This window comes from Perca fluviatilis, chromosome 11, assembly GCF_010015445.1.
Source record: "Perca fluviatilis chromosome 11, GENO_Pfluv_1.0, whole genome shotgun sequence".
NCBI lineage: Eukaryota > Metazoa > Chordata > Actinopteri > Perciformes > Percidae > Perca > Perca fluviatilis.
In genome coordinates, this window is record NC_053122.1 from 35,485,095 (window position 1) to 35,511,117 (window position 26,023).

Here is a 26,023-nt window from a genome sequence, read left to right on the forward strand (position 1 = left end):
AACAATCAGTCCAGTTCCAGTTAAGGCATGTCATGTTATTGATGCTACGTTTACACGTGGCCAGCTATTTTCATAAACAGACATTTCAACCTATCCGTTTTCAAAAATAGCATCGTGCCGTCAAGAGCATGCTAAACCTGTAGGTGGCAATGCAATGAGAAGCTTAAGCCCACGTTAGCCAATCAGAATCCCGAAAATAGCAACAACAGAAATGAATCACTTCCTCTCTCTTCTCTTCCTCACTTCCTCGGCTGCCTAAACCTCCGTTTTTCTCAGTGTACATGTAAATGTGCGAACCACGTTTTACAAAATCTCCACTCCATTTGCGTGTAAACGAAGGGCACAAACAAAGGGAAATGTCTCAGTTTTTCAAAATAACCTTGTACGTGTAAACGGGGTATGAGTCAACCCAGTCAGCGTTGGTCTTTGGACCTGAAGATTGAGAGTTCAAACGGTCACAATGTCACATCTTCTACATAATCAGCCATTGTTATTTGGAAACCTTCCCTGCATGTTTGAGATGTTTCAGAGCATCAACACACCTGTCTGAAATGATCAGCTCATTAGTTTGTGTCCTAGGTTAACATGCCACTGTGTACTCTGGCATTATGCTTATTTGGGGATTGGAGACACAAAATCAAAGATATTTTAATTTAGAAGATTTAAATAATTAACAGTTCGTATGGTTATGATTATAGACCATGTATTTATAATTTTACACCTCTTCCTGCACACGAGTCCATAGCTTAATTTGGCTTAGCATAGTTTGACCTATTTTACTTAACTATCTTATAAGTCTTTACTGTATTCTTCACCTCTTTCAGCTTGATTTGTTCAAGTGAGCTACAAAACAGGCCAGCCTGTTCAATATTGATGTTACTCTTTCATCTTGGTCTTTAGTTTTCATGGTGGATTTTGGATTGTCAGTTTGATCCATTCACACTTCTTAAAGATCATGCCATCATTATGTCTGATGCTACTATTGTGCTCTCATCCTTGTGGTGTATGTTATGTGTACCAACATACATCTTATCACAATTTTGCTAAATAGACTACATTTTGGTGCTTTGATGAAGTGCAAAAAAACATTGTTTCCATGGTAGCTGTTTTTTCAGTGAATAACCCCATTGGAGTGTCTTGCTCTTTCACTTACTTTTGGGTGTACTAGATTTCTCAGCTCTGGGATGAGTGCATCTTACATACCCGAGGACATTTCCAATAAATCCCTTGATGATATTTAGGGGCCGAGCAGTGAAGCTGCGTGGACCCTATTGTTTTTGCCTGTATTATTAGGGGCCGAGCAGCGAAGCTTTTTTTGATTTCGGCCACAGAGACAATGTCACTGAGCACTTTGTACTGTGGATTCTTCAAGACAAGTGATAAAATTCAAAAATGGGAACATTTGTATTTTTTAGGGAGACCTGTGTTGTTAGTGACACCTGTGACACCTGTCTATAGCCTCATTTGATCCTACAGTGTTGTTACACTGTACTTTCTTTTGGATCATTACAAAAAAAAAATCAAAAGAGATAACAATTATCTTAAAATAAAAGATATAGTGTCTCTTGCATCACATACATTATGAACAAGTATCTAAGTGGTCTTGAAGAGGATTCTATTTTTCTGTCTCTCATTTGGACTCGGCCTTGACTAGTGCTGGTCTTGGACTTGACAAAGGTTGATTTGACTACACCACTATTCACCTCGTCATCTAAACTGATTTAGTTAATTTCTATCCTGCTAAATACAAGTCAACAGCTCCATCTTCTGGCAAGTCAGCAGAGCATTTCATGAATAACTGTGGCAGTTTAAGTGTTCAGATAATGTAGCTCTACACTGTACAATAATTGTTTTGCATGGCACAGGCTGCTATACTAAGGGTGTTTTTGCAGGCATCTGTCATCCAAGTGGACTGAAAAGTGGACCACCAAAAAACGGACTCAGGCTTTAACACCTGCCTCATTTAGTTTGGTTGAATCACACTAGGGTTGGTTTTCCCCCTTGGTGCGGTTCTTTTGGGCAGGTTTGAATGCAGCAATCCCACTCAGATGCCCAGGAGTATGAAGGCTAATAAAACTCCTAGTTTTGTTTTTGTTCTGGAGTTTTCAACATGTCATTATTGTCTCTTGTCATTTCACATCAGTGTGAAAAATCAATAAAAATGTTTATTATCATTATGTCACTTCATAACAAATCACTATGTTATGTGACAAATGAATGACAATAATTCTGATCATTTTCTAATGAAACTGATTTAAAATTGCAACCCATTACACTGTACATAATTTGTGAAACTTTAACTTTCTCTGTCCTATGATTACATGTTTCTCTGGAAATGTGACTGCAATGATCTGATGAACTGTAGATAATCCTGTCTTTTTAAATAATCTATTTTTTTTCTCCTTCTCGCAACAGGACTTCATAGTGCTTTAAATAATTCTGTCATAAAGACAAGAAATGTTATACAGGGATCACATATGAATGACACTAAACTGAAATGATTAAAACAACTTTGTAAAGGGGCAAAGATCTTTTTGTACTGATAGTGTTATGTGAAACACAACTACAGTTCACAGCTGATGTTTTTCTATACTTGACGGGAAAGTTTGACTGTTCAGGGGCGTCTTTTCTCTGTGAAACAGGAGCCCAGCAGGCCTGTCATTTCTGTTTGCAACAAAATGGGCACAAATTACAGAGATGATGCTTTCACCAAACATAGATACATAAATACAAAGCTTTAGGAACATATTAATTAATTTGTCCTTAGACCAAGTCTGATCTCAGGCCCTCCACAGTCTCTCTACAGCATGTTGGTCTCAGAGGAGCCAGGCTGCAGTATCTGAAGAGTTACAATGAGTTTAACTGATTTTCTAAACCAGGGGTAAACAAAGGCATATATCACAGGGTTTAGACAAGAGTTACAATAGAACACAAAGAGAACATAGGATGCAGATGAAGCATTGACCAAGCTGTCACATGCAAGAGAGACAGAGTAATATGGGCAGAAACATAGTAGGTACACAACTACAAGACTACCAAGAGTCCTGGCTGCTTTCAGCTCTGATTTCTTTGCCTTTGGAGTCACTGAAAGCTGGAGTGTGACAGCTGTAACGTGAGAGCGCATGGCACGAGCCTGAGACACAGCCACGGCAAATATTCTCAGATACAGAGCTATGATGACAATAACTGGAACAATAAAGCACAAAACAACATCTAGAACTCCCAAGAAATATTCAACGACAATCACACATGCTCCGTGGCAGGATTTATAACTCCCTGGTTGAGTCAGGTCATCCTTCACAAAGAGAAAGCTGAAGGAAACAGAATAGAGCCAACATAGACAAACACAGAGTTTAACTCTTGTCCTGGTGACTTTATTGGTGTAATGCAGAGGGTCACAAATAGCCACATAACGATCAACTGATATGAGCACCATGTCACCTATTGATGATACGGTAATGATGCCTGAAAAAAGAGTATAGGTAGCACACACAAGGTCACCAAGAAACCAGCAGGATGTTTTTCGGAGAACTTCTAAAAAGAGTCCAACCCCTATCCACGAGTATGGTTCCAGAACCGAGACTGTGCGTAGAGGTAAGCCCCACCAGATCTAACCGGTAGCGCTTCACCTCCCGCACAAGCTCCGGCTCCTTCCCCCACAGAGAGGTGACGTTCCACGTCCCCAGAGCCAGCGTCTGCTGCCCGGGTCTGGTCCGTGGGGCCCCTGTCCTTCACTGCCACCCGTGTGGCCGCGCGCCCGAGCCGCGGTTCCTCCCACAGGTGGTGGGCCCATGGGATGGAGAGGGAGTTGCCACGTTGTTTCTTCCGGGCTGTGCCCGACCGGGCTCCGTGGCAAACCCGGCCACCAGGCCGCTCGCCGGCGCCCACCATCTGGGCCTGGCTCCAGACGGGGGCCCCGGGCTTCCTCCGGGCAGGGTAACTTCACCTCTTCCTCGTTTGCTCATAGGGTTTTTGAACCATTCTTTGTCTGGCCCCTCACCTGAGACCACTTTGCCTTGGGAGACCCTACCAGGAGCACACAGCTCCAGACAACACAGCCCTCAGGTTCATAGGGACACACAAACCTCTCCACCACGATAAGGTGATGGTTCCCGGAGAGGATACTGTAAATTAAGCAGACAAATTCCGCTTTAAGTTTCTCAGATTCTAGAGATGGAACACAGCAGAAGATACAGATGGGTGTTACAAACCTTTCAATAATAATTTATTTCTCAATCCTCTGGTGTTGTGCCTTTCTGTCATTCTTCTGTTACACCCCCCTTCCAGATGTCGACCCAGCTGAACACATGCAACAGTTGGGCGAGAAGTCAGATTCAGTTTGTTTCAGGCTTACCGAACCCTTAAGTCTTCAAACCCTTCCTAGTAATAGTCCCATGCATTGTCTTTTAGACCTCCTGTTTGGCAACCAGAGGTACTTGTCTGCCATCTCTGCTGCTTGTATTCTTATGCCATACAGTAATATACAAAGACACTAACAATAAAACATTTCCCCAATTGAAAATTCCAGCACCCTGGAGATCCCAGATCGTAGTTTTGGTTGACAAAGCAAGAAATTGAAGAGGCGGGGTTAATTTGCAACTAGAAACGAGTGAGCTTCTCTTACATTTGAGGACACGTTAGATTACACTCTCCCTTCCACATTAAGAGGAACTGGGTGTGTTATCTGATGCAAAGCATTCCCATGAATGCAATTGGTATGCTCTCTGGCTAGAAAGCCCTGTGTTTTGGGACTCAAACATCGACACTGACCTACTCCCTATGTGGACGTTCCGGTCTTATACTGCATCAGTCTATGTAGTGCTGACAGGAATATAACATGTGATATACGTATGAATTACCGTGCTTTGATTTTCAAAGCTATATGTACGAATGGTTGATGAGAACGTGTCTAGTTTGTCTAGTTTGAACTTGCCGGGCCAGCTCAGTGTCTCGACGGCTGCCTCAGTAGTTTTTATTCTGTTCCATCAGCCCTTCACTTCTCCAAGGCCCGTTCAGTTCTAAGGAACTTTCCAGACATGCCACCACATACCCTCCCACTTTTCCCAACAGTAGTACATCCACCTGCATGGTGCTTCCTGAACGCGGTGCCAGAGTTTGCCCAAGAAGTGTCATTCTTTAAGTGGAAGTTGTATGAAAGCTCTGCTCCAGAACCTGGCTCTCCTGAGCCTGTTCCAACCTCTGCTCCCAGACCTCCAGTGCCTTCATGGGCCCTCTAGCACCTCTCTGGAGTCAAGCAGGTTGCCCGCTAGCCCCTTGCTTGATTTCCTGCCAACTTATAACTATTCTGATTCTCAGCCTGCGAGCATAGCCTAACAGTCAGCAAGCCTCGGTCCTTCCCACCTCCCATCTATCCTTTCCATTGCAGTCTGATTGAATTTGGCTGCCGCTGTCTTGTTGTTAAGCACTAAAAAATAACACCATTGGATGTTAACCACCCACCCTGCAGGACTGAAAGATGCAGAGGTAGAACCAGTACGATAATAAATGGTCCAACAAATCTTCCAAACCATATGACAATATAGTTTTTTTATTCCTAACCTCTAATACGACCCATAGGAGCATTATATGAATTAACGCCCTATCGTTGGCAAGAAAATACGCCACTACCTTCATTTTCAAACAGGACACGGTCCCCGGTCTCCTGGCTGAAAGTCCTGTGTTTGTTTGACCCATCCACCACCCCAACCTGCTTTCTTACACGGAATTTGGCATTCTCATACTTTGTGTCCTTATTTAATTCTTTGTTCAATTACTATGGCCCCTTCCGTATATTTTGGTGTACTCCGGCAGCACTACAACCCTCTTTACCTGCTAAATCCTCCACTTTATTCACCAGCTGGTCTCTAACTGTCTATTTGCTGCTGAGCTACACCAAACTCTTTGGTACAGTGGGTTTTAGAGTCCTGAAATGGACTCTGATGAGAGGTGAGTGTCTGGCATCGTAAGGCATATTGGAGATGGTATGTATGGAATTATTATTATTATTGTAAGAGCTGTGAGAGTGAACAAAAACAGTAAAGGTTTGGGCCTGGAAACATGAAAACAGTGAGTTTGCTCTGTAGAGCTGAGAGGAGCTGCACAGTCAGGAGATAATTCTCTGTGGATTTGTGACTGGCAGCAACCCCTCTCACATTACACATGGTAAATGAATCCCTTTTTATGTTAAAAAAAATCAAAAGAATTCCACTTGATTAAATTATTGTATTGTCAGCCACAATATCAACTGAAAAAACATCACTGTTCAGTAATGATTACATCATATGTTGATGGATTCATGCTGATGCTTGTTTGTCTTCACACCTCTGCTGGCAGTGACGCCTCATTGGTCGAGATGTCATCATCTGACTAACCCATGCAGGTGTGAACAAACTTCCTGTCCAGAGTGGTTCAGCACACCGCCTTTAGGAGCCACTAATGGGCTGCAAAACATTGTTCATAGAGAGGCAAATTAAATCTCACGGGACCTGACTGTTTGTGTGTCTGACGATGCCCACTATACACAACAAAGGAAATGGTCATTTAGCCCATCAAACACTGATCTATTGGGAGATGAGTTTGGCACTTCAGTTTTAGCTCTGCTAATTAAGACACCATACTGTAGCATTCACATGAACTTTGTCTCTTTAAACTTGCTGAAGACTACATTGTTTGAATGCAGTTTTTCATTTTAGTACCATATGGTTGTAAGCAGGGCCTGAAGTTAACTTTTTAAAAGACAATGTTTTGCCTCAAAGGAAGCACCAACATTGGGCCTCATTCACCAACTGTTCTTACGAATAAATGTGTTCTTAAACCCCAAAAACGCACTTTTTACAAAGATTCTGGCATTCACTAATGTTTTCTTAACTTGGATTTGTTCTTAGCTAAGAACAAAATCTACAAACACTGAAAAGCACTCTTACGCACATTTGAGTGATGACACTTTGCTCCAAATAATTGGTTACTGCATTTTATTTAATTCTACAGTCCCAATGATAGTATTTTACTGTAATGTATTTCTGATCATTTGTTGAAAAAAAAAATCATAATATGCAAAAAAACACTAACACTGCAATTTACATCAGCAGTTAAACTGATTAAATCCTGCGTTATTTGGTGATTGATCGCGCTATTTATGGGGCCAAAATGCAGTGGTGGAATGTAACAAAGTACAAATTCTTCGTTACTGTACTTAAGTACATTTTTCACGTATCTGTACTTTACTTAAGTAGACTCAGTAGTGCATAGCCTACTTTTGACTTTTACTTTGTTATATTTTGCAGCAATTATCAATACTTTCTACTCCACTACATTTCTACAACGTTGCGTTACATTTTCTGATCAGTTTTTCCCCTTGCCAAACCATCTTCCTGACCGTCACACGTTTGTCTCACCAGTGAAGTCTGGTTACCATAGACACTGTATATATGGGGCACCGCCGATCCAAGCTGGCTCCGGTGCTCCAGAGCCTGTGCGCAGCGCCGCTGACCCTCGGTAATACAGCCTCCAGTAAAAGTGAAAATGAAAATGTTTTTTATTTCTCTCCACAGCGTCGTTTACTCCTCCGCCAGAATGCGTAAGACGCTTATTTGGCTGGAGCTCTTCACATCTCCCCATGTCCGCTGCTTCACACTTTATTTGCTTACTTGCCTGGTTAAAGAAAATAAAACCGTCTTAAAATACATCCATGAATAAAATCAACCGCATTCCGATTCTAACAACACATTTCCGCTTTATGCTGGTTAGGATAGGAACTTCTTTTAAAAGCCAGGCCTTGTTTGTGGTAGTGGACATCTTCTACTTTTAATAAAGTAAATATGTCTCTTATTATTTGTACTTTTACTTGAGATTCAGTACTTTCTCCACCGCGACTCCGACAACCATCTCTAACGCAGTCTCCTGCTTCCAAGGAGGTGCACAGGAAGCGTCATGTCCTTATATGGGAATTTGTTTTCTTATGCTAATTAGGAACAACTGGCATGCTCTTTCAATTACGAAGACGTGGGATTCATCAATCCTAAGAACACAGGTGTGAACAATTCTGCTGTTAAAGAACACGTCATGAATCCGACGTAGACCTTTTTTAGAAACTTTCTTAAGAACATATTTAAGAGAAAACTTAGGAAGATATTGGTGAATGAGGCCCATTGTTCTTGAACTTGTTAAGAATACACATTTAAGTGTTGTCAAGTTATTAGGATTAAGTCCTATCGTAAATCAGCCACGAACCTCGCCATTGTCGCCAACTGTCCACTTTGTATTGAAAACGTATTCTTTTACTTTTCTTTGAATGATCCTCATCTTTTTGTCGGTTGATTGTTTTAGTCGACCTCTTCACCCCAGTTATGTGCTGCCACATTTTTTAGCTCAATTCAAGGAAATGACAGACTTGGTTGCAACAGTAAGTGGCAAAAAAACAATTGAGTCACTCAATTCTCATTGGCTACCAGCCAACGTGGCAGATTGAGAGTTTTAGCCGCCAATGGCAAAATTCATCTCCATATGGTACCTGGTTACCCTCTCCCAGTTTCCTTCCAGGTTCACAACTCCCCTGTATTTCTCCCAAGTTATGACACATTTTCACATTTTCTTTCCTTTTTTTCATCTCAACCTGTTTCTGTCACTCTACAGCGAGTTTAAGCCCTACAACTCTAAACGACTACTTTTTTCCATCCAGACAACAATAGAGCTACACCAAATGTTTTTGAGCCTAGTCCCCCTCAGACAGAGAGAAATATGGAGAGTAATAAGAGAGAGAAATCCTCAAGCCAGACGGGCAAATTATTCTACAATTTAACCTCAAATGTTGCAGTGTACTTATTCATTTGTATTTTCATTCTTTAAAAGTCACCAGAAGTGCAGGAAATGGTTGCAGTCCATCAGTGTGACTCTAAGAAACAAGGAAAAAACAAAAGACAATTTGAAAGGGTTTTGCACATAAGTCTGTTGTAGCTTGAAGAAAACAATCACTCTTTAATTTCCACAGGAAACATGAAATATTTTTTTTATAGAAATGCAACAGTGCTTTATGTGAAATGGTGATAAAAGTAATGCAGATGAATCATATGCAGCCGTTCAGATGTCACTTCACAGATCCATCTTGACATTTTTTCAGCGTTTGTGAAAGCAGGACCTGCACACAGGCCTAGATTATCCATAAGGGCACTTGGGCCAGTGCCCAGGGGCACCAACCATTCACAACCAGTGGGGGGGCACCACATGACACAAGTAATAACAATATTGTCCCTAAATTGTTATATTCACCTGAAATTGTTTATGAACACTAATTTCACAATAATAATAATAATAATAATAATAATAATAATAATAAAATAAATAAAGCTGCAAGCAGCGATGGACGGGCCCTCGCGCCTCTGCACGCGTCGTGGTTACTGGCGGACGCTGCTCCTTGCGACCATGCATTTGTGTGGCAGTCAGACACCGCAAATCGTCACCAATGAAAAGGGAACTCCCTGCTGAGTTCAATGATACCTCACAAAAGACTCTACCTTAAATGTCAAATGTTATGAAAGGGGGCGTAACCTGTGTATGTGGGCGTGGTTAACGTATAGGGGGCGGCTCAGTATCACATGAAGACCACACATTCTAAGTTTCATGTAAATCGGATGATGTTTGTCATATAAGACAGACTTCCTGTTGCCAGCGGGGTGCTATGACCAAAAGTCAATATTGGCCTGTATATGTCCTCAGGCCTGGACCCTTGTTGATTCTGGGAATTTTCAAGCAGATATGACAATGTACACTGTAGTTACAGCCACTTTCTCGTTAATCGCTAAACACTCAAAATAGCCGCCACGTCACGCCCACACCATTTGACAAAAAGTTTTTCTTTTAATAACTTTTCATCTTTAAGGTGTTGAGATGATACAGACCAAGTTTGATGTCCGCAGGATGAAATCTCTAGGAGGAGTTCGTTAAAGTATAGCATCTTAACTTTGAGGCCTACTTCCTGTTGCCACTAGGGCGCGCTATGACTGAGTCAATTTTGTCCAGTAAATGTTCTCAGAGTTAGAGTCTTATGAATTATGAAAAGTTTCGAGCCAATTGGTCAGTTCGAGTTTCACCCACTTCCTGTTTCGATGGCGAAACGTACAAAATGGCCGCCCCGCCACGGCCATGCCCTATGATGAACAGTTTTTCTTTTTAATTAGGGTTAGGGGTTAGAGTCTAACTGGGGATTTAGGGTTAGGGGTTAGGGTTACAATCTAACTGGAGATCAGGGTTTATGATTAGGGTCAGAATCTAACTAGAGATTCGAAAGTATGACTACGTCTAAGTTTCCAACCAAGCCAACCCAATGTAAAAGTAGTTTAAAAACGTCTTAAAAATACATAAACTATTCCCAGTGACTTAGGCCTGGTGGGTTACCAGGCTTGCAATACCCTTAAGGAGCTATGCAAAATATAGGACTGATAGATGCAAAAGGGCGGCAAAATGGAGGTGAATTTTGCAATAGGTGGGTAAAACGTTGGCTGGTAGCCAATGAGAATTGAGTGACTCAGTTCTTTTTTGCCACTTACTGTTGTTCTTTTCACATTTCAACCAAGTTTGTGATTTCCTTGCATTGAGCTAAAAAATGTGGCGGCACATCACTGGAGTGAAGAGGCTGTCTAAAACAATCAACCGACGAAAAGATGAGCATTATTCAAAGAAAAGTAAAAGAAGACGTTTTCAATACAAAGTGGACAGTTGGCGACAATGGCGAGGTTCGTGGCTGATTAACGGCAGCAGTTAATTGTAATAACTTGACAACTCTTAAATGTGTATTCTTAACAAGTTCAAGAACAATTATGGTGCTTCCTTTGAGGCAAACATTGGCTGGTAAAAAGCCTGTGAGGCCCAAAAAGTTAACTTCAGGCCCTGCTTACAACCATATGGTACTAAAAAGAAAAACTTCATTCAAACAATGTAGTCTTCAGCAAGTTTAAAGAGACAAAGTTCATGTGAATGCTACAGTATGGTGTCTTAATTAGCAGAGCTAAAACTGAAGTGCCAAACTCATCTCCCAATAGATCAGTGTTTGATGGGCTAAATGACCATTTACTTTTTGCGTATGTACAGTATAGTGGGCATCGTCAGACACACAAACAGTCAGGTCCCGTGAGATTTAGTTTGCCTCTCTATGAACAATGTTTTGCAGCCCATTAGTGGCTCCTAAAGGCGGTGTGCTGAACCCCCCTGGACAGGAAGTTTGTTCACACCTGCATGGGTTAGTCAGATGATGACATCTCGACCAATGAGGTGTCACTGCCAGCAGAGGTGTGAAGACAAACAAGCATCAGCATGAACCCATCAACATATGATGTAATCATTACTGAACAGTGATGTTTTTTCAGTTAATATTGTGTCTGACAATGCAATAATTTAATCAAGTGGATTTTTTTAGATTTTTTTAACATAAAAAGGATTCAATTAGCATGTGTAATGTGAGAGGGGTTGCTGCCAGTCACAAATCCACAGAGAATTATCTCCTGACTGTGCAGCTCCTCTCAGCTCTACAGAGCAAACTCACTGTTTTCATGTTTTCAGGCCCAAACCTTTACTGTTTTTGTTCACTCTCACAGCTCTTACAATAATAATAATTCCATACATTCACATTCAAATCCACACTCAAAGCGCTTACAGGGGGGGACCACACTCTACCACCACCAATATGCCTTACGATGCCAGACGCTCACCTCCCATCAGAGTCCATTTCAGGACTCTAAAACCCACTGTACCAAAGAGTTTGGTGTAGCTCAGCAGCAAATAGACAGTTAGAGACCAGCTGGTGAATAAAGTGGAGGATTTAGCAGGTAAAGAGGGTTGTAGTGCTGCCGGAGTACACCAAAATGTACAGAAGGGGCCAATTGAGCAAAGCATTAAATGAGGAAGTAAGTATAAGTATAAGAGCGCCAAATTCTGTGTAAGAAAGCAGGTTGGGGTGGTGGATGGGTCAAACAAACACAGGACTTCCAGCCAGGATATTGGGGACCATGTCCTGTTTGAAAATAAAAGTAGTGGGGCGTATTTTCTTGCCAACAAAAGGGCGTTAATTCATATAATGCTCCTATGGAAAACTATATTGTCATATAGTTTGGAAGACATCTTGGACCCTTTATTATCCTACTGGTTCTACTTCTGCATCTTTTGGTCCTGCAGGGTGGGTGGTGAACATCCAATGGTGTTATTTTTTAGTGCTTAACAACAAGACAGCGCCAGCCAAATTCAATCAGACTGCAATGGAAAGGATAGATGGGAGGTGGGAAGGCCGAGGCTTGCTGACTGTAAGGATATGCTCGCAGGCCGAGAATCAGAATAGTTATAAGTCGGCAGGAAATCAAGCAGGGGGCTAGCGGTCAACCTGCTTGACTCCAGAGAGGTGCTAGAGGGCCCATGAAGGCACTGGAGGTCTGGGAGCAGAGTTTAGAAGATTTAGAGAACACTGGAACAGGCTAAAGAGAGCAGAACTTTCCCCTGTAGAATGCCACTTGTTGGCCAAACTCTGGAACCCACTCACAGATGGCAGTGAAGAGCGTAGAGAAGTAGTGCACAGGTGGATGGGAGACCGATGGGAAAGTGTGAGGGCATCTGGTGGCAACTCTGGAAAGTTCCTTAGAAGTGCATGGGCCTGGTAGAAGTGGCAGGAAAAGAGGGCCTGACTGAGCAGAATAAACTGCTGAGGCAGCCGTTGAGACGCTGAGATGGCCTAGCAAGATCAAACCAGACTGGTTGTTTTCATAAACCATACCTACATATAGCTACGAATAGTAAACTACTGTAATTCGTACATATTCCAGGTATTTATTACCGTCAGGGCCAGTGTCTCCCTTGGTATCCCCCTCCACTATGTCAAAAGTCAGTTTCATTTGAGCGAACAGAAATAACTTGTAACTTAACTAAATGAGGAGAGTTTACCTGCGAGAGAGTTTCTGCCCTCAAGATCACGTAAATCAGACAGTCACGGACACATGGTGGCTGCTCTGTGTGCGTGATGCTTGGTTTTACACGCGAAGGTGCCATTCTTTCCCTCTCCCTTTGTTTTGTTTCACTCTCGCAGCTGCCTTTACAACTCTCGATTGTTGAAATTATATAAATTCTTCATGAGCATGTTTTATCGGGAGATATGACATAAACCTGACGCCATAAAAGAAAATGCATGGGGCTATTACTAGGAAGCTGTTGAAGACTTAAGGGTTCAGTAAGCTTGAAACAAACTGAATCACTGACCTGCCGCCCAATTGTCTAAGGATTAAAGTGCTTATACCTGCTCCAGGCCATGCTGTTGCACGTGTTCAGATGGGTCAAGATCTGGAAGTCTGGAATCTGGGGGATGACAGAAGATTGACAGAAAGGCAGAACACCGGAGGATTGAAAAGAAAAGTGATCATTGAAAGGCTTGTGGACTAACAGAGAAAGTGTAGGAGATGACGTTGTGATGTGTAGAGCAAAAAAAGGACATCAGTGTCCAACAGAGACTAAGAGGGAGAAAGGGAGGGGTGGAGACAAGGGTAAAAAGAGAGAAATCATTTGTACGACAGAGTCTGAAGCAGAGAGCTGAGGTCTCTCTCATCCTCCCACTGATGATGGAGACACAGGACGGAGCAGAGCTCTGCTTTCCACAACTCTTCAACACCTCCTGCAGGAAGCTGACACCTTGGTTTGAAGTGATGCTCATTCACACTTTGCTTTCCTCCATCTCTCTGCTCACTGTAGCTCTCAACCTGCTCGTCATCATCTCAGTCTCCCACTTCAGGTTAAGATTATTGTCTCAACAATGGAAGTTTTAGATATATGAACCCTTTGTGTCAGTTTCATGGTCCAGGTATTGTGCATGCTGGCTTGATGTCTCAATGTCATGTCTTAGTGGGATGCTTGAGGGAGCCATGTAAGATGTTATTGTAATGTTACACCTGTTTTTTTCATACTGTGATAATAAAACTGACTGCTCAGAATAAGGCCTGTTTCTATGACAAGTCAGAAAAAATCTGATTGTTTTTGGAATGATTGTTTCAGAAAGAAATAACATAACATGTTTGTTTGTCATTTAGATTTGAGGACTTGTTGGTTTAATGGTGCTTTTTCTTTCCCTCCAGGCAGCTCCACACACCCACCAACATCCTCCTCTCTCTGGCTGTCTCAGACCTTATAGTGGGCCTCGTTGTGATGCCGGGAGAAATCTTCAGAAAATCATCCTGCTGGTTTCTTGGTGACTTTGTGTGTTTTCTTTATAATATTCTATCAGCCATCATTCCCGCATCCTCAATAGGTGACATGGTGCTCATATCAGTTGACCGTTATGTTGCTATTTGTGACCCTCTGCTTTACAACACCAGAATCACCGTCAACAGAGTTAAACTCTGTGTTTGTCTGTGTTGGCTCTGTTCTGTTTCCTACAGCTTTCTCTTTTATGATACCCTGACTCAACCAGGGAGGTATAATTCCTGCTACGGAGAATGTGTGTTTGTCATTGACAAAATCTCAGCGAATATTGATCTTGTTTTGAACTTTATTGTTCCAGTTACTGTCATCATAGCTCTGTATCTGAGAATATTTGCCGTGGCTGTGTCTCAGGCTCGTGCCATGCGCTTGTAGGATTCTCGTAGGGTACAGATTTGATCATTGGCAAATTATCAAAGATGTTTTATCAATATTAATAAAGTTATGAATATGGTTATTAATAACTTTATCAAATCGACAAACAATCAAAACGGGGCACCACCCTGCTAGTCAGGGACCAATAATCAAACTGTGGAACAGTCTCATTTCTGTGGTAATCCTTTAAAAAGGAAATAAAGGAAGGGGTGAATCCAAGCACGGACCTGATCGACCAGCGATTATTACAACAAGTACACAAATAATCACAAGCAACTGCTAATTAAGTATAATAAGATTTATTAACTTCACAATTATCAGTAGCTCAACAATAATCCTTCAATAATAAACTCATATACCTTTTTATAATATCACAACCAAAAACAAAGCAAAAACAAAGCAGCATGTGTCATGGACACGTCTGTGTCTGTGTGTGTGTGAGTGTGTGTGGGAGAGAGTGAGTGACAAAGGAGGGGGCGGTGTCGGAGTGTAGTTCTAAACACCAAAACAACTCCAAAGATGGCTACTCCTGTGAGCTGCACAAAACTATTTAGCCTCAAGAGGGAGGTAGTGGTGCTGCGTGCGCGGAGAGGGCTGAAGAAGCCGGGGGGGTTGCTAGGCAACGGGCACGCTTAGCCGATCTGGTAGCTAGTCCCTGTTTTAGCTCTGTACGAACGTAGGGAGATCCCACGTGTGAAGCTACAGCGTTAGCTTGGTAATTGCGCGGCTAGCCTGTGTCGTGTGTGCGCTGTGTGCGTGTGTGTATGTGTGTGCGTGTTAGTAAAGGACGAAAGAGAAGGAGAGTAAAGAAAAGAGGCACTTCTGATCTTAAGATATTGATAATGACCTAGTTCCCCTCAGCCACTGTCCTACAGACTGAGACTTTTGGTTTTGCTGAGGGAAACGTCACTATAACCACTCCAGTAGCTAGCAGCTGATTTTCGCGATTCTATTGCAGACAGTAACTAAATTCCATGAAAGGAATGAATTAGCAGGTAGCGATTACAGTTATACCCAGCTACTTAACACAACATAAATCAACGAGTATAATGATCAATTTATACATTCACAGAACAGATTAATAACCAGATATGGCCCATACATGATTACAATCAGATCACATTAATGGCAACAGCGGTAGCTAACCCTTTGCTCATTAGTAACAAAACAAAACGCACTAGTTCTAATATTCTGCCCAGAACTGTGTAAAAGCCTCCTTACTGTGCGTTGTCTGTCAGTTAAGTCTCTTGGCCAGAGCTTAACAATCCGTTTCGTCCGGAGCAAAAGAACGAAAAACGGATTCCAGGTCGACCAAACAAGAAAAAGAACAGTCCTTTTCTTAAATCCAGGCTGATTAAGCCCGCTGCAGATGAAGGAATACTTCGACAAAGTATTTCCTCGGATCCCCTTTGTATTTCAGGCCAATATACTTTGTACCAGCTCGAAACTCGGCCAGCGAGATGATGCTGGTTTTCTAGTTTACTAGTCCGGACTAGAGTGCTTCCTTTCGCGACGTGAGTCACGGTGGAAAAGCGAAGAAAACACACGCCCAACAGCTTTTATCCTCCCTCCGCCTCCTAGTGGCGGGTGGTGCATTCAAGGACCGACGACCAATGAGAAAACTGCAACCTGGTCATAGGTGTGAAGCAGTTCTTTGTCTCACCACCAGTCTGCCTTGTCCCACACGTGTTAAATGCACTTTCTCCATGTTGCGAAGTGGCGGCTTGTATGAGTTTCGTGAGACTGGTTTTGGAATTTACATGTAGGCCAAGATCCTTTGTCTTGCAGTCAACTCAAGTTGAGCCAAAACGCTGTTTAACCAACTCTTGGTCCCCAACACGTTGATGCAGCCACGTCAGCCATCAAGGAGAGATTTTCCACATTGGAAAATGTGGGAAATAAATTCAGGGTGTTGACACATTTCCCAAGTCTTGCAGATGAGGAGCTGGCAGAGCAATGTGAGGCACTAGGCACCACACTGCACTTTAAGGGGCACTCTGATTTGGAAAGTAGAGAGCTTGAGCAGGAAATTAAGAACTTCCCTGACCTGCCATCAAAGACCATGAGCCTCCTTGAGCTCATCACTTTTGTGCATGACAAGGATCTATCAGGGATCTACCCCAACTTTTGGACTGCTCTCAGGATTGCACTTACTCTGCCAGTGACTGTGGCTCGAGCAGAGAGGAGCTTTTCCAAACTAAAGTTGATCAAGTCATACCTGAGGTCAACCATGTCCTTATGTTAAGTCGGTTGTAACTAACCTAGGAGTTAAAATGGATTATGATTTTAAAATGGAGAAGCAGATAAATTCTGTGGTGAAAGCCAGTTTCTTTCAACTCAGGCTTCTTACAAAAATTAAGCCACTCTTATCCTTCGCAGACTTCGAAAGGGTCATACATGCGTTTATCACAACACGCCTTGACTATTGCAATGCTCTGTATGTAGGTGCCAGCCAGGCCTCCCTTTCTCGTATTCAATTAGTTCAAAATGCTGCCGCTCGCCTCCTCACTGGCTGCCTGTTAGTTTTAGAATCGATTTTAAGATTCTGTTGTTCGTTTTTAAAGCTCTTCGTGGACTAGCTCCTGTTTATATTACGGAGCTGTTAAAGCCACATGCTCCGTCTAGGTCCTTGAGGTCCGCAAACCAGTCTCTTCTTGTTGTTCCTAAAACACGGCTCAAGAGCAGAGGGGATCGAGCTTTCTCAGTTGCAGCACCTAAACTGTGGAATGCATTGCCTCTTCAAGTTAGACTGGCCCCCAGCCTTTTAGTTTTTAAAGCGCAACTTAAAACACATATTTATTCCTTAGCTTTTAATCCAGCATGATAGGTGTTGAAATTTGTCTGTTGCACTTTAACTATTTACTGTTTAAATGTCTATGTACAGCACTTTGGTCAACTTGCTTGTTTTTAAATGTGCTTTAGAAATAAAGTTTGATTGATTGATTGATTGATTGATGTCCCAGGAACGGCTCACTGGCCTTGCCGTCATCAGTATCAATCACTCAATAGGGGAGCAGATTTCATACAATGACATCATTGATGGTTTTGCATCAAGGAAGGCCAGAAAGGTCAGGTTTTAGATTTAGTTTGTGTTTTCTGTTCATAGTGCAATAGTGAAACAGTTAGATTCTCTTTAGTGTGTTTTCACATTTGTGTGATGAAGAATTTGTGCTATTAACAATATTTATTCTATATTTTATTTGTATATTTTTCTTATTCTCTCTGCTCTTGCTACATTTTTTTATATATCTAATTGTATATATTTTTGGCACACTTATGTATATAGTGTATATTTATTTTTTAGATTGTGCACCTTAAAAAGTGTGTTTGCTGTTGTAATTGCAATAGTTAAATAGTTGTGCTATTTAGAATATTTATTCTATATTCTATTTGTGTATTCTTAATATTTTTTAATATATATTATTGTTGCTATCTGCTCTTGTTACATTTTTTATATATCTGATTGTATATATTTTTAGCATATTTATGTATATAGTGTATATTTATTTAAGTTCTGATAACTTATACTGTCAATTTGTGTGCAGAATGGTGCACCTTAAAAAGTGTGTTTCCTATTGTAATTGCAATAGTTAAGAAACTGGATTCTCTTAAGTGTGTTTTTCTAATGTTCTAATGATAATAATAATAATAATAAAATATAACTGCAGAATTTTGTGTTTTTCTTCTTTTTTTTGGGGGGGGGGGGGGCATTCAAAGGGGGTCTCGCCCTGGGTGTAAATCAATGTAGAACCGCCCCTGCATACACCAGAAGGATGAGAGCACAATATTAGCATCAGACATAATGATGACATAATCTTTAATAAGTGTGAATGGATCAAACTGACACTCCAAAATCCACTATGAAAAGTAAAGACCAAGATGAAAGAGTAACATCAATATTGGACAGGCTGGCCTGTTTTGTAGCTCACTTGAACAAATCAAGCTGAAACAGGTGAAGAAAACAGCAAACACTTATGAGATAGTTAAGTAAAGTAGGTCAAACTATGCTAAGCCAAATGAAGCAATGGACTTGTTTGCAGGAAGGGTTTTTAAGCAGGAAGAGGTGTAAAATTATAAATACATGGTCTATAATCATAACCATACACACTGTTAATTATTTAAAACTTCTAAATTAAAATACCTTTGATTTTGTGTCTCCAATACCCACATAAGCATAATGCCAGAGTACACAGTGGCATGTTAACCTAGGACACAAACTAATGAGCTGATCATTTCAGACAGGTGTGTTGATGCTCTGAAACATCTCAAACATGCAGGGAAGGTTTCTAAAGAACAATGGCTGATCATGTATAAGATGGGACACTGTGACAGTTTGAACTTTCAATCTTCAGGTCCAAAGGCAAACACTGATCTCAGTGAGCTATTGTCCAGATGATGACTCCTCTAGCTATTTGGCTATATTTTATTGAGTCAGCCTGGGTTGACTCAATAACATGACTTTCTTTAGCTGGAACTGGACTGATTGTTAATCAGAATCAGGTGTGTTAATGCAGACACACATTTAAAATATGCAGGGCAGTTGTCCCCAGCACAAAGCCTTATTAGATACATGTATGATCATCTTGCAACACCATGGCCTCGAACTCAGAACCTTTAAGGCCGAACGAAGGTTCTGATCTCATGCTACGTTTACACGTAGCCGGCTATTTTCATAAACAGACATTTCAACCTATCCGTTTTCAGAAATAACATCGTGCACAGCTGTCAGTTTTCAGAAAAGTGTTTGTTTACATGTACCCGTGTATATATGCTGCCAATGCTGTCATGAGCATGCCAAACCTGTAGGTGGCAGTGTAACGAGAAGCTCAAGCCCACGTTAGCCAATCAGAATCCCGATAATAGCAACAATAGCAACAAATCACTTCCTCTCGCTTCTCTTTCTCACTTCCTCGGCTGCCTAAACCTCAGTTTGTCTCAATTTACATGCAAATGTGCAAACGAAGATTTCATGTAGCATGTACGGCTGATTTGTTATGAATTTTTAAAGTTTAGAATTTGAAATGGCTGTTGTAGTGCCACCATCAGGACTATTAGTACATAAATCGCACTGATTGCGTTTGGCATAGGACTGGACTTATGTACAAAGTGTGGTGAGTTTTCATGCATGGGAACATGGATTTCTTTGGAAGAAGAAGAATATAATACAGGCAAATACAATATTGCCGCTGCTCGGCCCCTAATGAACATCAGAAAACTTATATAATGGACAAGCTATTTACATTTCTTCGCAGAAAGGCCCAAACTTATGCCAAAATTCAAAACAGTAATGCCATTCTTCTCTGTAGAACGGTTATGTATAGATGATCTTTGGTCATATCTAACTATTCTGCCCTCGGGTGATCCCTCTTCACAATATAGAATCTTTGTTTCGTCCCTTGGATGATGTATTGCTGGCCTGATGTATAACGGACCAGCCTTCCATTGGTTAACAAGACATAAAGAAGTGGCTCCCAGAGCATGATGGGAAAAAAATGGATGGTTGCATTAGAGCTTGCCACGATCGGCCTTGATAAACGACAGAGAATTCATAAATTATGGACATTAAGTGTATCAATCTTGTATGTAACATTAACCATCTGTAAGGGCTATGATGACACCAAAGACATCAGCAGAATGGCAGAACATTTCTTTCAACAGAATTGCCCAAAAATTAACACAGATGCATGAAGGTACATTGTATCGAACCATAATGATGGGAGCAAAGCAGGAAGTAGGTGACAAAGTATAAGAGCGCCAGATTTCAGCGTGACAGACTGATCTCATTAAGTGGCATATGTATGACACGCCAATCTGTCAAGATGTTGGGTCTGGGAACTCACCATTGACGGAGCTCAATCCGAGGGGCGGGATAAACACATCTTCCTTTTTTAAGAATGATTTCTGTGCCGTTCTTTGTTCTTTTCTCAAAAAAAAGCTTAACTTCAAGTCTTCCAGAAGAGCGCTGTTCCCAGCAGCAGCAGCCATAAGCCCGCCCACCGACTCGATACACAATGTGATTGGCCTGACCAGATTTTGGTTTCCAGCTCGCAAGTCAACGGAGAGTGCCTAGACCCCCTGGCTGCAAATTAAATTTACTGCCACTAGGGTGCATCTAGATTTCTAGGCAAGAGGAAAGCCAGAGACCAACTAGAATATTGGGCAAGACTAATGGCCAAGTCTGAGTGCAATTACCAACGAGTCCAAGAGAAATCTGAGGCAATAGCAAAACGTCTGGAGTCCAAACTCGAGTCCAGCCTCAGACTACGGCACTGCAAGTTGTGTGACGAATGAGTTAGTGGCAAAGGTTTACCCATATCCCAAGAGATACTTCTTAAAGGGATATTTCACTGTTGGAAAGATGAATATATCTTTAAATTGGGTCAATTATGTAGTAGAAATGTGAACCTATTTTAGAAATTGGTGGCTTCTAGGCCGAGAAAAGCCATAAAATGTGTTTTTGGCTCATGTGGATGAAAGACATCAAATCACAGAATGCACTTGCTTCGCTGCTTTAGCGTCTACTCCTATGCCACGCCTACCGTTTACAGACAGACAGTGAGACAGTCAACTCAACTCAAGTGTGTTTTATTGTCATTTCAACCATATACACGAAACGTTTCACCGTGGCTCAAGTGATTACACAATTAAAATATATAAAAACAAAATTACATAAAAACGACATACGAAACAGGCTACATTTAGTGCACACACATTATATGTTCGGTAAAGTTCAGCTAACACATAGCTACTAGCATTAGCACTTGGTGGACTGTAAACACTGAGTATAAACACAGCCGTAAATTTGCGAGGAATGTAGAATGGCCGCATTTAACAGTCACAAACTCCACCAGCAGTTAGTTGGATACAAGCACCTCATTTCTGCACCAGTCCGTGTTAACACAGCCCACCTCCACTAGTCTTACCCGGCGACAGAGCAGCAGGCCTGGTAGCTGGATAGTCCGGTACACTGTTGTTCAGCAGTGTCTCCACAACAACAAAAACACAGCAGTCTCTGAACTCGCCTTGGAAGTTTCGTTGAAGTTGGATTGTAGTCCATTTTGTTGTCTAATGATCGGACACTTGCAAGCAGGATTGATGGAACAGGTGGCCGGCTAGCGTTAGCTTTCCACCGGCACACTTATTCAACGTTCTCCGCTGATGATGTCCCTTTACCGGCCAGAGGTATCGAGCAACACCGCTGGTCTCCATAGCAGGCGGGCGCACTGTCACGTATTCCATCTGTAATAAAGTGTCCTGCATATTCTCCGATCTGTACCACGTGTGCGGTAGTTTGAATACATCTATCTATCTATCTATCTATCTATCTATCTATCTATCTATCCAATAGACAATTAAATAACAACACATATTACAGACCACTCACTCACCCATTACAGTTAGAAACACAAACACTCATCAAGGACATTACAGACAACCTTTATCAAAACAAATACATTAACTTTAAACAGAAAAAATACCTGGCCTCGCCTCTTTTACCTCCTCCCTAAGATCCACAAGCCTCCTGTGACTTGGACGGTCCCCTTTGTTGTTCCGGTCGGCAGACCAATAGTAAGTGACTGCGGATCAGAATCATACAACATCACAGAATACATTGACCATTTCATTAACCCACTTTCTAAACTTCACCCTAGCTATATCCAAGATACATATGAATTTGTTAATAAAATAAAAAACCTCCAGGTAACCGGTCACACATTCCTTTTTTCAATAGACATAGACTCATTATACACAAACGTAGAAACACCACTTGGCCTCGCTGCAATAAAACACATTTTTGAAAAACACCCAGACCCATCCAGAACTTATAGCCAAATTTTACAGTTACTCCATATCACACTTACCAGAAATGACTTCACCTTTAACAATAAACACTATCTCCAGCTTTTTGGGTGTGCAATGGGCCGGAAGTATTCCCCATCATACGCGGACATCTACCTGGCCCATTGGGAGGAAACAGCTTTCCACAAACTCACCATCAAACCTCTGCTTTACTTCCGGTACTTGGACGACATCTTTGGCCTCTGGGATAACACCGAACAGACTTTTTAGACTTTTCTGGACATCCTCAACTCACATCACCCTAAAATAAAACTCAAACATAACCTACAACCCGTTACAGTGGAGTTCCTGGACACACGGGACTTCTTCCGCATCTCCGACGACCACACGAAAATACTAGCCACCAAAGTGTATTTCAAGGACACCGACCGCCATGCACTTCTCCATAGTGATGGTCAAATGAAGCTTCGCGAACCAGTGTCTTTACTTTCTGAGCTCACTAGATGGCGCTCTCTGTTCAAAGAAAAAAGTTAAATGAATGGCAATTCAATGGGTTTTCAAACCCTTTGTTGAACAGAGAGCGCCATCTAGTGAGCTCAGAAAGTAAAGACACTGGTTCGCAAAGCTTTATTTGACCATCACTACTTCTCCATAAGACCAGCTATCACCCCAAACACACGTACAGAGGCCTCATTAAGTCCCAGCTGATACGCTTCCACAGAATTTGCACCTTCCCGGAGCATGTGGAGGAGGCCACTAGTACACTATTTAGTGCGATGAGGTTGAGGGGTTACTCGAGGCGCTTCCTTAGAGGTATAAAGGCGGAGGTCATCGGCAAGTTTACAAACAAAACAGAAACCATCATCCAGGCGTCCGATTCCGCCCTCGTACCCCTGGTCATTACATACTCGGAAAATTTTAGGAATTTCTTACCTACTATCCGAGCTAATTTCCAGGGGGCGGGGGTTGGTTGTGACGCCCTGAGGAACTGCCGTATGATCTCCGCCTACAGGAGGAATAAAAATCTAAAAGATATTTTAATTCACACAAACCTAAATAAGAATACTGACCCTAGGGAAGCGCTTCGAGGCTCGGATGTTGGTTTTATGAGTCTCCCCCACATTTTTAACCCTTACAGCAGAGTTGGTTTTAACCCGGGGCAGGTCCTGCAGCACACAACCATTAATGTGGTTTATGCAATTAGGTGGGGGAGACAAGAAATGCACTATACTTAAGAATTAAACAACACCAGTATGTTTTAAATAAGGGCGATGGCACAACGGTTTAATATGCACATTTTAAACTCCATGGTTCTCAAAATATTCAGAGCATGGGCCTGGAGAGTAACAGAGCCTGGACCACGGCTCAGCGTCGGGCAGCGGAGAGGAAGTGGATCCATCTTTTAAAAACCATAGACCCTACGGGTCTAAATGAAAAATATTAAAATGGATCCACTTCTCTTTTTAACCTAAGTTTTACAGGGTATTTTTTAGAAATATTTCCTCCCACTGCTCTGGTCTCCTCTCTCCCCAGGTTTTATCTGGACCTCCTCTGTAGCGCATTATACCCGACCTTTCTTTTCTTTTCCTTGTTTTTTCCATCCTTTTCTATTTTAAATGACTTTTTTTTTTTACTATTTATTGCAAAATAATTTTTTTAGATATTTACTTCTTTTATGGCATGTTTTTCTCCATTTCTACTATTCTTTCCTTTTGGGGGTTAATCTATTCCTGCAGAGGAGGTCCTACCCAATACTTTAATTTTATTAATTTTAATAAATATTTTGAAGATGCCTTGTTTGTCCTTTTATAACTTTTATTCTGTCTTATCTACATTTTAAGAATTTGATTGGATTTACTGTCTGTCGCTAATATATAGTTTATATTTATTACTATTATTTTAATTTTATTATTATTACGAATTGAATTACTTGCCTCAAGATTTACCATAATTATACACATGCCATTGGTTTTATGCAATTTTTTAGTAACAGTTTGGTTTTATTCATATGATGTATTTTAAATTATTCATGTTATTTATTGTGTGGCACTTTTTACTTCTTAAAGCACTTTTAAACATAGCACTTATTATTAACTCTGAATGGTATGTGTATGGATATTTTTAACCTCAAGAGCAAGTAACGCAGACAGTATTTAATTTTTTAATTTAAATAACATGGTTTTAAGATTGTAATAGAGTTTATTTTATATTGGGACACCAGGCTTTTTATAATTTTATTTATTACACGACTGTATATATGTATGTAGGCATGTGGGTGTTTTTTTTTTTTTTTTTTTTTTTTTTTAAAACAGCCCCGTCTTTTTTAATTAACCGAACCTGGTTTTTTAAGGAGTTCTTTAAAGTGTTTTATTCACACCAGTGGTCCCCTTGTGCCCGTGCCCCTCGCAGGGTGCTGCGTTTTAACCCAAACCTAACCTACATTCCACAACCATCCTGGTATAGGTGATTTTAATATCCATGTGGACGTTGACAATGACAGCCTTAGTACTGCTTTCAACTCATTACTGGATTCAATCGGTTTCAGTCAGAGTGTGCACAAGGCGACGCACTGTTTTAACCACACCCTCGACCTTGTGCTGGCATATGGTATTGAAATTGAGGATTTAATAATATTTTCGCAGAATTCGGTATTATCAGATCATTCTTTAATCACTTTCGAATTCTTACTACCTGATTATATTAAATTAGATAAAAGCTCCTACACCAGATGCCTATCTGACAGTGCTATAGCTAAAGAAGATATTCCAACAGCATTCGACTCTATGTCATGCCTTAACATAACAGAGGACCTGTATGTTAACCTCAGTCCCTCTCAAATTGATGCATTTGTAGACGGTGCTACGACATGCCTACGGACGACCTTAGACTCCGTTGCTCCCCTGAAAAAGAAGATGATGAAGCAAAGGAAACTAGCACCTTGGTATAACTCCCAAACTCGCAAATTAAAACAAATCTCGCAAAACCTCGAATGTAAGTGGCGTTCCACAAAAGTGGAAGAATCTCGTTTGGATTGGCAAGAAAGTCTCAAAACCTATAGGAAGGCCCTAAGAAAGGCCAGATCAGACTATTACTCATCACTAATAGAAGAAAACAAGAACAACCCAAGGTTTCTTTTCAGCACTGTCGCCAGGCTGACAGATAGCCAGAGCTCTACTGAGCCATCTATTCCTCTAGCTCTGAGTAGTGATGACTTCATGAGCTTCTTTAATGATAAAATTACAACAATTAGAGATAAAATTCATCACCTTTTACACTCAACTTCTAACGGTTCACCTTTAAACACAGAGTCGCTAGAAATAACGACTAGTCTCGACATATACTTAGACTGCTTTTATCCTATAGACCTTCAACAATTAATGTTAAAGATATCCTCAGCTAAGCCATCTACCTGTCTCTTAGACCCCATCCCAACGAGACTCAAAGAAGCATTACCTTTGGTTAACACCTCATTACTAGATATGATCAATATGTCTCTATTAACAGGTTATGTACCACAGTCATTTAAAGTAGCTGTGATAAAACCTCTTCTGAAAAAACCCACCCTGGATCCTGAGGTCTTAGCAAACTATAGACCTATATCTAACCTTCCCTTTCTATCCAAGATCCT